Source organism: Thalassophryne amazonica, chromosome 15 (genome assembly GCF_902500255.1).
Source record: "Thalassophryne amazonica chromosome 15, fThaAma1.1, whole genome shotgun sequence".
NCBI classification, from domain to species: domain Eukaryota; kingdom Metazoa; phylum Chordata; class Actinopteri; order Batrachoidiformes; family Batrachoididae; genus Thalassophryne; species Thalassophryne amazonica.
Window position 1 is genome coordinate 23,502,655 of NC_047117.1, and position 12,763 is coordinate 23,515,417.

The 12,763-nt window shown below is 47.1% G+C and overlaps 1 protein-coding gene across 1 annotated transcript in view; it reads right to left on the reverse strand.

Moving 5' to 3' along the window:
• Window positions 1–12,763, reverse strand: part of inpp4b (inositol polyphosphate-4-phosphatase type II B) — a 468,720-nt gene that overhangs the window by 53,143 nt on the left and 402,814 nt on the right. The gene's annotated exons all lie outside the window — the stretch shown is intronic.

A 12,763-nucleotide genomic window follows, 5' to 3' on the forward strand; every position in this document is an offset into this window, starting at 1 on the left:
ATGAGCTACGGATTTTTTTTTCCAGAAATCATACATTAAGTGGAAACTACCGACAGCTGCTAAAAATGCTAATGCTGTTAGCATGCAACATTAAATCCGAGTTTCACTGCAACGTCTGGAATAATCTGGCTTGTTGTGCCGTGAAACTTCCTAATGGACAGTAACATCCATCGCGTACGCCATCAAGTCTTTGTGTACAGGTAAGGTCAAATTAAATAGTCTATTTTATTATAATGAATGTACAGTATTTTGTATAAGATACTATGCATATTTTCTGTTTTTTGTCTGCTGTTTATTGCATGAAATGCTGTTAAAAAACAAGTGTGTCTTTTTGGAGCATGAACAGATTAATCCATTTTACATTGTTTCTTATAGGAAAAATTAGTTTTGGTTTAAGAACAACTCGATTCAAGAACATCATTTTGGAACCAATTAAGTTCTAAAACCGAGGTTCCACTGCGTATTCTGTCTTTCACATTTGCAGCATGGCGGGAAAACTGATAAAATGAAGAATCAGTGGTTTCTCCCCTATAAATGGTCGCTAGTGCACACCAGCAAATGTGAGAACTTTCACGTTTGTGAAATGGAGGATTACACAAATTGCTTATCACAAGAGATGGCAAAGGACCATGAACAAACACTAAATCCTACACAGTGTAGCTTTAACATCCAGCAACCACAAATTCATGTGCATCTGAAGTGAGACCTGCGAGTTCACAATGAGCAGAAACAGTATTCCAAAGGAATCGGCTTCAGGATGTTTATATATACACACACACACACGACATTTAAAGAGACATGTCAGGTTTGTCACTGATCCAAGCCTGGCAACACATCAACACGTTCTTGAAGTTGTGCTGAAACAGCACTGTGCATACAGCGAGACGGAATGTGGCCAGAGGGGAGCTCCTTCAGCCCTGCAAGACTGCTGTGAGAATACAAATTGGACTGTAATCGCAGAGGCAGCTACCAGTGACCAACAGGAACTTGTCATACTACACTCATAAATACACAGGGGATATGACCACACAGATGACCATCACTAGGTGGGCTAAACACAATAAGTTGATTAAAAACAGAGTTTTCCACACCAGCTGGGAAAAAGGGGATGCTGGTGATACTGCTGCATTTCTATTATCCAAGGACAATGCATCCAGTGCTATCCAAACTGCACACTGGCAAAGAATCCCCACCTCTGTGCAGCTCGCTAAGTATACAGAGCATGTGACCAAGCATTCAGGTCATCATTTATGAATTATCGCTGCTGGACCTGACAAGATTCCTGGATGAGTTCTAGAGGACTGTGCTAAGCACATCATGGTGATACATTCATATTCAACACTTGTCCAAACAGGCATCTGGCCCCGAGTGTTTCAAATCCAACTCAATCATACCTCTGCCAAAGAAACAGCTGTACTCAAGTTCCCACGACAACCATAACAAGAGCTGACACTCAGCGAGTACAACACCCGTACCTCACACATTTCACACAGATTCATGCAAATTCATTCTTTGTGATATCATAATATGTTGTTCTGTGAGGGTTTAACATTTGATCAACATTGTCCAAAATGGAACAACTTTCTCCATCCACCATGAATAATCCATCTTGGCTAAAAAAAAACAGTTATATCCTTGACTTTGACCTTTTAAGGTCACCCAAGGTGACCAACAGAAATGTGATATTCAGATTCATATTAATGTTTAATACCAACCATAGCAGTATCCATAATTGAGTCCCCAAAATAGGCATTGAACCCAAATTTTGACACTGGCCTATGGTGTTGAGCTGTTAAAGTTGCCAATCCACAGTCATTCAACCAAATTTGAACCTAAATGGATGAAAACTCCGAGTATTTTGTCTACACATGGACACATGAGAAAGAAAGAAAATACCCCCTCATGTGCTACCACTGTGCAAGGATGCAAGTAAGTGTTTGAGGCATGTTTGTATAAACTTATATAATTGTTCTACTGAGGATGCTAGATCCCTGACTTGCTTCAAGACATTTTCACACTTGCAAAATAGAGATTCATATACAATACTAGTCATTTTACACAATATTCAATGCCAACTTCCTTGCCTTTGCAGATATGAAAATTTTAACACCACTGTGAGCCATCTATGCAGGGCCCCAGCATGTCCAGGTGGAACCTTCTGTGGTCCCATAAAACATGCAAATATTAACATAATAATGCACACAAAATTTAACAATATCCACAGTGCAACTTTAACATGGAACCAGTGAGAATTACTGCATTGTTCTTAATAAATGACCCATGCTCTTTTGTTGGAAATACATCTTTAACAAACAAAACAGTTATTGTATATTCAGTATTTAGACTCTTACATGTCCTATACATCTGCAACAGTAGGTGTTGCTCTATACCCATGAAACAAGTACATCTCCCAGGGCTTGAATTAACCCACACCTCTAACATGCTCTCAATGCTGCATAAGGGTATTCTTAGACTACGGGCACTTATTATGTCCTTTGATCATATTGTATGAAAAACAGAAAAAAGGGGAAATTTCACACTTTTATAGTTATCTTTACAATGAAAGTGTGTTAAGAAATTTGTTCTAGTAGTCTATGATGACCTTTTCACCTTTTTTTAGCATCATTATATGCAAATATTGCCGTTTTGTGCTTGTCTCACACCCAGACTTTGATCTTCAATGATAAAAATGAATGGTAAAGAAACTTTTTTTCTAATGTTTTAAAATATCTCTGAATAAAATATCAGTAAAATAATCAAAACATAATTGGCGTATTCAATGTCATACAACTGTTGTGATTTTTTTAAACAAAATGTAGTTGTCCCACACTATTGCCGTAATTTCCACCACAACACTGTAATGTCCCTTTAAGCAGTTTGTATGAAAGATTGTTTGTGTAGTTTCTATGGAGATAAACAGTGACATCAGAGCACATGTATATAGTGCCAAATCACAACAAACAGTTGCCCAAGGTGCTTTATATTGTAAGGTAATGGTGTGGTGGAAATTACATTTACAAGGCCAATAGTGCCTGTAGTTAAAGAATCACCCATAAAGGAGAAACACTGATCATTTGGAAAAGAGTGTGACTCAAAAGTCTGGTAAGTTAATCAGCAACTGAGAAGTCGTGACGATAACTTTAAGCTCATGGTTATGAATGTAGCAGAGTCATCACACAACATTCAAGCAGCGAAGAAATTGGTTTTGAGAGTTTAAGATTAGAAGCTGGCAAGTCCAGTGAGACCATCTTAGAAATGCTGCCAGTCAGAAAAAATAGCTGTGGTCCTTAAAGTGGCAGTGTGTCAGTGTGTGGCTAAAAAAAAGGGGCTGCCCATAAAATGTGCTTTTACACAATTATTTTCAAATAAACACATTTTCTTTTTAAGAAAAACGAGCTCTAGTCTTCAAAAACAATTTTTCCAAAAATATGTCTTGGAAAAGGGGGTTCATTGTACAATCAGGGTATTCATATTCTGAATAGTGTGGTGTATTAACTCAGGAAATAAGATTACTTTTAACTCTATGTGTGTGAAATATCACCAAGATTTTGCTGTGTAGCTTTTATTGTGTACAGAACAAATGAGACGTAATGGAATTCAGAAGCACATCAGTGCTTCTGTGATCAAGTTTGTTTGGGTAGAGCTGGGGAAATGTTAAGCATTTTCTAACTGTACTGTAATGTAGTTTGGTTTAGTCTTTTGGCTATCAGACCTCCAGTACCTCAGTTGCTTGAGGCATCAGGCCTCTGAATAAGCAACACATGTATGAGCACTTTGCGCAGATGTTATGAATTGACTAAACTCTCTTTTTGAAAAAGTATTTTACATATTTGAACATTTATGTTTTTCATGTTTTTGTTGGGATAGTGTAGTGACACGGACCCACAACAGGGGGCGTAAATGAACGGACAATGGAGGAAGTCAAATATGAACACTTTACTGTTGTGAATAGCACAACTCAACACAGCAGATTACAGAATAGGTGCAAAAATCAATTAACAAAGGTGTCGTGTGGGCAGGCTCGAGGATAGAAGACGTCTGTCCTGAGAAGAACCGGAACCACACGATTTCCTCCGCCACCAAACCTGGAAAATACTGGACCCGCCAAGTTCCGAGTCCCCAGGTGGCCACCGTCTCCGCGTGTCGGATCTGGTACTGCTGGCGAGGAACAGAAACAATCAGATGTGGGTGTGTGAACACCCAGTAACACTTATGGTGGCTATTCCACCTCCACCTCTAACACAGTAAGAGACTGAGGGCTACTTAGTTGGACGTGCGTCACTCGTCACGTATCCCCACACTTAGCGTCCCGTTCTCAGTAGGCTCCTCAGGAACTCCTGCAACAACTCAGAGAATTACGTATTCGTTAGAACAACAACGGCTGAGAGTATTACCTCCGTAGGTAGATGATATCTCAGCAACAAGGTGGAGATGACGTCCGGTCTTTATGGAGTGAGATGATGTAGTGTAGATGGGTGACAGCTGTCAAGAGATAATGAGTGACAGCCGTCACCCCCGGCTGTGTCCATGGCGGCAGCGCCCTCTCGTGCCTGAAGCCCGCACTTCAGGCAGGGCGCCCTCTGGTGGTGGGCCCACAGTACCTCCTCTTCTGGCGGCCCACACAACAGGACCCCCCCCCTCAACAGGCGCCTCCTGGCGCCCGACCAGGCTTGTCCGGGTGGTGGCGGTAGAAATCAGCCAGGAGGGCCGGATCCAGGATGAAGCTCCTCTTCACCCAGGAGCATTCTTCGGGTCCATACCCCTCCCAGTCCACCAAGTACTGGAACCCCCGGCCCATCCGACGGCCATCCAGGAGCCGGCGCACCGTCCAAGCCTGCTCCCCGTCGATGATCCGGGCAGGAGGCGGCGCCGGTCCGGGAGCACAGAGGGGTGAGGTGTGGTGAGGTTTGATCCTTGACACATGAAAGACCGGGTGGATCCGCAGTGAAGCCGGGAGTTGGAGCTTCACTGCGGCACGACTGAGGATTTTGAGGATTTTGTAAGGTCCAATATACCTGTCCTTGAGTTTCGGGGAGTCCACCTGGAGGGGGATGTCCTTCGTGGATAGCCACACCTCCTGCCCGGGCTGGTAAGCAGGGGCGGGAATCGCCGGCGGTCTGCATGGGTCTTCGCCCTCATCCGGGGCCTTCAACAAGGCAGAACAGGCGGAGTGCCACACCCGACGGCACTTCCGCAGGTGGGCCTGGACCGAGGACACACCGACCCTCCCTCCACCACGGGAAACAACGGGGGCTGATACCCCAAACACACCTCAAATGGGAGAGGCCGGTGGCAGAGGACACCTGGCTGTTATGCGCATACTCGATCCAGGCCAGATGTTCACTCCAGGCCGTCGGGTGTGCGGATGTCACACAGCGCAGGGCTTGCTCCAATTCCTGATTGGCCCATTCTGCCTGTCCACTGGTCTGCGGGTGATAACCCGGACGAGAGGCTCACAGTGGCCCCCCAGTTCCCGGCAGAAGCTCCTCCAGACGTGTGAGGAGAACTGGGGACCACGATCAGAGACGATGTTGGTGGGTATCCCATGCAGACGGACGATGTGGTGGACCAGGAGGTCTGCAGTCTCCTGGGCCGTGGGGAGCTTCGGGAGGGCCACAAAGTGGGCCGCCTTGGAGAACCGGTTCACTATCGTGAAGATGGTCGTCATGCCCTGGGACAGCGGGAGGCCCGTGACAAAATCCAGACCGATGTGGGACCAGGGGCGATGAGGCACAGGAAGTGGCTGAAGAAGTCCCTGTGCCTTCTGGTGGTCTGCCTTGCCCCTGGCACAGGTGGTGCAGGCCTGGATATATTCCCGGATGTCGGCCTCCAGGGACGCCCACCAGAAGCGCTGCCGGACCACTGCCACGGTCCTTCGCACCCCCGGATGACAGGAGAGCTTAGAACCGTGACAGAAATCCAAGACAGCAGCTCTTGCCTCTGGTGGGACGTAAAGTCGGTTCTTCGGCCCAGTTCCGGGATTCGGGCTCCGTGCCAGGGCCTCCCGGACGGTCTTCTCCACGTCCCAGGTGAGGGTGGCCACGATAGTGGACTCCGGAATGATGGGCTCCGGTGGATCCGACAGCTCTGTTTTGACTTCGTCTTCGTGTACCCGGGACAAGGCATCTGATCTCTGGTTCTTGGTCCCGGGGCGATAGGTGATCCGGAAGTCGAAACGCCCGAAGAACAGTGACCAGCGGGCTTGCCTGGGGTTCAGCCGCTTGGCGGTCCTGATATACTCCAGGTTCCGATGGTCAGTGAAAACCGTGAAAGGCACAGACGCTCCCTCCAACAGGTGTCTCCACTCCTCAAGAGCCTCTTTCACCACAAGGAGTTCTCGGTTGCTGACGTCATAGTTCCGTTCTGCCGGGGTCAACCTGCGGGAAAAATAGGCACACGGATGAAGAACCTTATCGGTCTCTCCGCTCTGGGATAGCATGGCTCCTATCCCTGAGTCAGAGGCGTCCACTTCAACCACAAACTGGCGGCTAGGATCGGGCTGCACCAGAACGGGTGCAGTCGAAAACCGCCGTTTCAACTCCTTGAATGCGGCACCGCACCGATCCGACCAGGTGAAGGGGACTTTCGGAGAGGTCAGGACTGTCAGGGGGCTAACTACCTGACTATAGCCCTTAATGAACCTCCTGTAGAAATTTGCGAAGCCGAGGAACTGTTGCAGCTTCCTACGGCTTGTTGGTTTAGCCAATCTCTCACCGCCGCAACCTTGGCCGGATCAGGGGCGACGGAGTTGGAGGAGATGATAAACCCCAGGAAGGACAATGTAGTGCGGTGGAACTCGCACGTCTCGCCTTTCACAAACAGCCGGTTCTCCAACAACCGCTGCAGGACCTGACGTACATGTCGGACATGAGTCTCAGGGTCCGGAGAAAAGATAAGAATATCGTCCAGATATACGAAGACGAATCAGTGCAGGAAGTCCCGCAAGACGTCATTAACAAAAGCTTGGAACATCGCGGGGGCGTTAGTGAGGCCGAACGGCATGACCAGGTACTCAAAGTGACCTAACGGGGTGTTAAATGCCGTCTTCCACTCGTCTCCCTTCCGGACCCGAACCAGGTGGTATGCATTTCTAAGGTCCAATTTGGTAAAGATCTTGGCTCCATGCAGGGGGGTGAACACCGAATCTAATAAGGGCAACGGGTATCGGTTGTGAACCGTGATCTCGTTCAGCCCCCTGTAATCAATGCATGGATGAAGTCCGCCATCTTTCTTGCCCACAAAAAAGAAACCTGCTCCCATCGGGGAGGTGGAATTCCGGATCAGCCCGGCAGCTAAGGAGTCCCGGATGTAGGTCTCCATTGATTCGCGCTCAGGTCGTGAGAGGTTGTACAGCCTGCTGGACGGGAACTCCACGCCTAGAATCAAATCAATGGCGCAATCGTACGGACAGTGCGGGGGAAGGGTGAGTGCCAGATCCTTGCTGAAAACGTCAACAAGATTGTGGTACTCAACCGGCACCGTTGACAGATTGGGAGGGATTTTGACCTCCTCCTAGCCTGTGAACCGGGAGGAACCGAGGATACTAAACACACCCGGATGGCAGGTCTCGCTCCACTGCACCACTACCCCGGATGGCCAATCAATCTGGGGATTGTGCTTTAACATCCACGGGAACCCCAAAATCAAGCAGGAGGTAGAAGGAGTCACAAATAACTCAATCTCCTCCCGGTGATTGCCAGACACCACCAGAGTTACTGGTAGTGTCTTGTGTGTGATCAAAGGGAGAAGGGTGCCATCTAGTGCCCGCACCTGCAATGGCGAAGGGAGCGCCACCAGAGGGAGCCCTACATCCCTGGCCCATCTGCTGTCTAGCAGATTCCCTTCTGACCCCGTGTCCACCAGTGCTGGGGCCTGAAGGGTTAAATCCCCGCTAAGGATTGTAACTGGGAGTCGTGTGGAAATATGTGTGTGTCCCACGTGAATTTCTTGGCCCACCCTAAGCCCAGTTTCTAGGGGCGGGCGTTGGTGTTTAACTGCTCGGGGCAGTCTCTCAATTGATGCTCAATTGAGCCGCAGACAAAGCACGCCCCGCGGGCCAGCCTCCTTTGTCTATTAGGTGGTCTAAATGTGGCCCTGCTCGTGTCCATAGCCTCGTCAGCAGGGGGAGCTGTAGCCACACGGACTGTAGAGGCCGTGGAGCGTGGGGAGGGCGGAACCCTTTCGGAACCGGAAGGGAGAGGGACTGTGCGTGCCCGGCCACGCCCTTCGTCCCGTTCCCAACGGCGTTCCTCCAACCGATTGTCTAGCCGTATAACGAGATCGATAAGCCCATCTAAATCCCGCGGTTCATCCTTAGCCACCAGGTGCTCCTTCAGGACCGATGACAGTCCGTTTATGAAGGCGGCACGGAGTGCAGCGTTATTCCAGCTGGATCTCGCAGCCGCGATGCGGAAGTCGACTGCATAAGCGGCTGCGCTCCGACGCCCCTGTCTCATTGACAGCAGCACTGTTGAAGTGGTCTCTCCTCTATTAGGGTGATCAAACACTGTTTTGAACTCCCTCACAAACCCAGCGTACGTGAGAAGGAGCCGAAAATTTTGCTCCCAAAGCGCCGTAGCCAAGCGCGTGCCTCTCCTCGAAGCAGGTTAATCACATAAGCTACTTTACTAGCATCAGACGCGTACATCACGGGACATTGTGCAAAGACGAGCGAACACTGCATAAGAAAGTCCGCGCACGTCTCCACACAACCCCCGTACGGCTCTGGGGGGCTTATGTATGCTTCAGGGGATGGTGGGAGGGGTCGTTGAACGACCAGTGGAACGTCCATATCCCGCACAGGGTCGGCAGGAGGAGAAGCTGCAGCAGCGCCCTGAGCGCGCGCTTCCACCTGTGCGGTGAGAGCCTCCATCCTACGGTTAAGGATGACGTTTTGCTCGGTCATCTGATCCAACCGAGCAGTAAAGGCGGTGAGGATTTGCTGCAACTCACCAATCACGCCTCCTGCAGACGCCTGTGCACCCTGCTCTTCCATTGGCCGTTCAACGGCCGGGTTACGCCCCTCGGGATCCATGACGATGGCCGAGATATCCTGTTGGGATAGTGTAGTGACACGGACCCACAACAGGGGGCGTAAATGAACAGACAATGGAGGAAGTCAAATATGAACATTTTACTGTTGTGAATAGCACAACTCAACACAGCAGATTACAGAATAGGTGCAAAAATCAATTAACAAAGGTGTCATGTGGGCAGGCTCGAGGATAGAAGACGTCTGTCATGAGAAGAACCGGAACCACACGATTTCCTCCGCCACCGAACCTGGAAAATACTGGAGCCGCCAAGTTCCGAGTCCCCAGGTGGCCACTGTCTCCGCGTGTCGGATCTGGTACTGCTGGCGAGGAACAGAAACAATCAGATGTGGGTGTGTGAACACCCAGTAACACTTATGGTGGATATTCCACCTCCACCTCTAACAAAGTAAGAGACTGAGGGCTACTTAGTTGGACGTGCATCACTCGTCACGTATCCCCACACTTAGCGTCCCGTTCTCAGTAGGCTCCTCAGGAACTCCTGCAACAACTCAGAGAATTACGTATTCGTTAGAACAACAACGGCTGAGAGTATTACCTCCGTAGGTAGATGATATCTCGGCAACGAGGTGGAGATGACGTCCGGTCTTTATGGAGTGAGATGATGTAGTGTAGATGGGTGACAGCTGTCAAGAGATAATGAGTGACAGCCGTTACCCCCGGCTGTGTCCGTGGCAGCAGCGCGCTCTCGTGCCTGAAGCCCGCACTTCAGGCAGGGCGCCCTCTGGTGGTGGGCCAGCAGTACCTCCTCTTCTGGCGGCCCACACAACAGTTTTGTCATGCATCTGTTTCTACTTTTATCAAAGAATACAACGAAAGAGGAATGAAGACAGTTAAACCATCAAATCACAAACAAGATTTGTGTGTTTTTAGTGATGATGCATTAAAAACGTATGTACACTCTTGTGATATCTTGGTCTCAAAGTAATTATGTTTGCATGACTGTTACAATTAATAATACTAATTAATAATAATACTAACAACTAATAATAATACCAAGTCCGAATTTGATCAGACCTGGCAGGTTAATTTGACCCGTGGATGCAAATAAGTGTTTTGGCGTTGGTTTGGATCAACCAGCAATCAAGGTCGGAGGTCAAGGTCAAATTTCATGTTCCATACAAAATGAATAGGAAAATGCCATTTTATGGAAATTTGTTTAGGTATTTATAAGTAATTATGAACAAAAAGTTTGGAACATTCCCTCCATGTCTTACTTTTATTTGTCTACTTTCAAATAAATTAAATTACGAATGACATTCATATTTTTCTGTGTGTTTGTCATTCAGCATAGCTTCTATCTGCATTGCCGATTGTTGGCAGTTTAATGTTTTCTTCCCGTCACTATCTCATTCATTCTTTTCACAAGTCAGCAGGGGGCAGTGTTGATTAAACAATATCCAAAGGGTTTTTGCCCCATGTATTTCATTTACCCGCAATATATTGAAAAATTCTTTGCATGGCTCATTGTGTACACGCGGGTGTGCACATAAAGAAGATCAGAAGTTGGATACACCAAACAGGATTGTGCCACACATCAGACTTGCCCTTGCCTTGTCAGTAAAATCATGTCTTATCTCGTTCTGCAAACACCGCCTCTGCACAGAGGAGGCGGACCCAGAACTCCAGCTGTCATCAGTTTGCAGCCTACCTGTCCAAACATCAAACTCCCACATCGCCTTGTCATTAAAGGCCTTGGCTTCTCCAGCCTCGGTGAGGAGATAAAGCCAATCTCATTACTCTGGCCATGTTTATATTAAGACAAGCAGATGACTGCTGGCTCGGCACCTGTTGGGCGTCTTAATAAAGCAGCTTCAGCTTATCTTTAACACAGTGCACGTGCTGGATGGTCATGCAAGACAGAGTGACATATGCACACCATCATTTAAATGCATAAATGCGAGCAGTGATGACTGAGAGTGCACAAAGGGCCTCTGCTTGTCGCCGAGTTGCTTTAATGCTGCTGTTCTGGGAGCCAACTGGCAGCTGAAGCAGGCTGAGCACTTGTCTGGACAGAAGCTTGAGGCAGGATTTCACTGGACGTAAAGAAGCCTGGGCAGCTTGCGGTCGACGGGGAATGGCTCTGAATATCAAACGTGGCTTGCATCCACTTCTCTGGCAACTATTTAAAGTTATTTTTATGATGCCGCCTAAACAAATGGCAGCATCTGAGATAGCGTTGCATGTAGCAGCACCACTTTTAAAGGATGAATAAAAAAAGATTGATTAGCTGCTCAGAGGAACTTTCATCAAAGTTGTTGGATTTATTTATCCCCCTGTTTTGTCATTTTGTTTTTTTGTTCAAACCTATTAACCCATTCATGCCCAATTTTTTTAGTTTTTTGGAGTTGTGGAAAAAGTTGCATTAGTACCTTTGAGATTTTTTTATTGTGAGTAGAAAATGACAGTGATTCGGCAACAATTGTTGCCAGTGGGGCAAAATGGGTTAAGCTCAGATAGACTTAATATTGTGTGTGAGGATAAGTCACAGCAGTGCCAGCGCAGTAGTTGTGGCCACAGCCTCCAAGATCAGTCGAGTCTGAGACCAAGCCAAAGGCCAGCATTCAAAATTCAGACAGCTTTAACTGCCTGTCTTACTGATTTGACAACCGGCCCTAAATACTGACAAGAGACTATCTTAACAGTAAACTGATTTTAGTACAATTTATACATCTTGTTACTCTGAGCAGAGCAGGTACGTCTGCAGGATCAGCGCTAGGCTACCAATATATAGACCTGGGTTTGAGTCCTAACCATCCTATCCATCTATGTCCGTGGACAAAACACTTCATCTGCATTGTCTCAATCCAGCCAGCTGTAAATGTGTAGTCATGGCTGGAGAAGTAACAGGAAACAGACTGGCATCCTTTACAGGGTGAATTTTTGACATTCACTTCATGCTATGGATTCCGGGGATAAGCATCAGTACACGTAGTGCATGGATGGGTCAAAGCACACATCACATGATAATGGCCAACAGCAATGTAAATATTGATAATTTTGAGTGCTGGGAAGTTGACGCTTTGAAAGGATTTTGCAAAAGAAATGGTAACCAGTGCACTGTACCTCACACTATGACACTATTGTTATCAGATATGCGGTAGTCTCGTAATACCTGTACCAAATATTTGGCTGGATTTATTTGGATATATAACAGATAAAAGTAAAACTAATAATTCTAGCTTACTCAATTAGTCCACCGAGCACGTCCTTCTGGATCTTCAATTCAGTTGGAAAGGTGTGTAAGAAATATGGTGGATCGCAGATGCAGTGTGCGGTACCTTGTTTGCAGTTGTGTACTGGTCAAATTTGCTTTTTCCACTGTTGTAGCCCACATGTATCACTGTGACAACCGGCCATGGAACAATGTAGACTTGTCATGCTGCTTTAACATGGCTTAAAGCTTCTTAAGGGCAATATATAAACAGTGGTGGGCACAGCTAACCAAAAAGTGAGCTTTGATAACAGTTATCCGCTAACTGAAAAGTTAACTTTTATAAAGCTAAACTGATAAACCCCTAAAAAATTTAGTGGAAATTACAGAGGTAAACTGATAATTTTCAGCATTGATTTCAGCATACTAGCAGCTACTGACAGGAGTCAGCGCTTCTATGTCAGATCAGCTTTCTCTCAGCAAAAGAGACCTGGTGATCAGAGAGAAAGTAAAGAGAAGAGCAAAAGGAAGAGTGAGGGAAAAATAATGACAATTT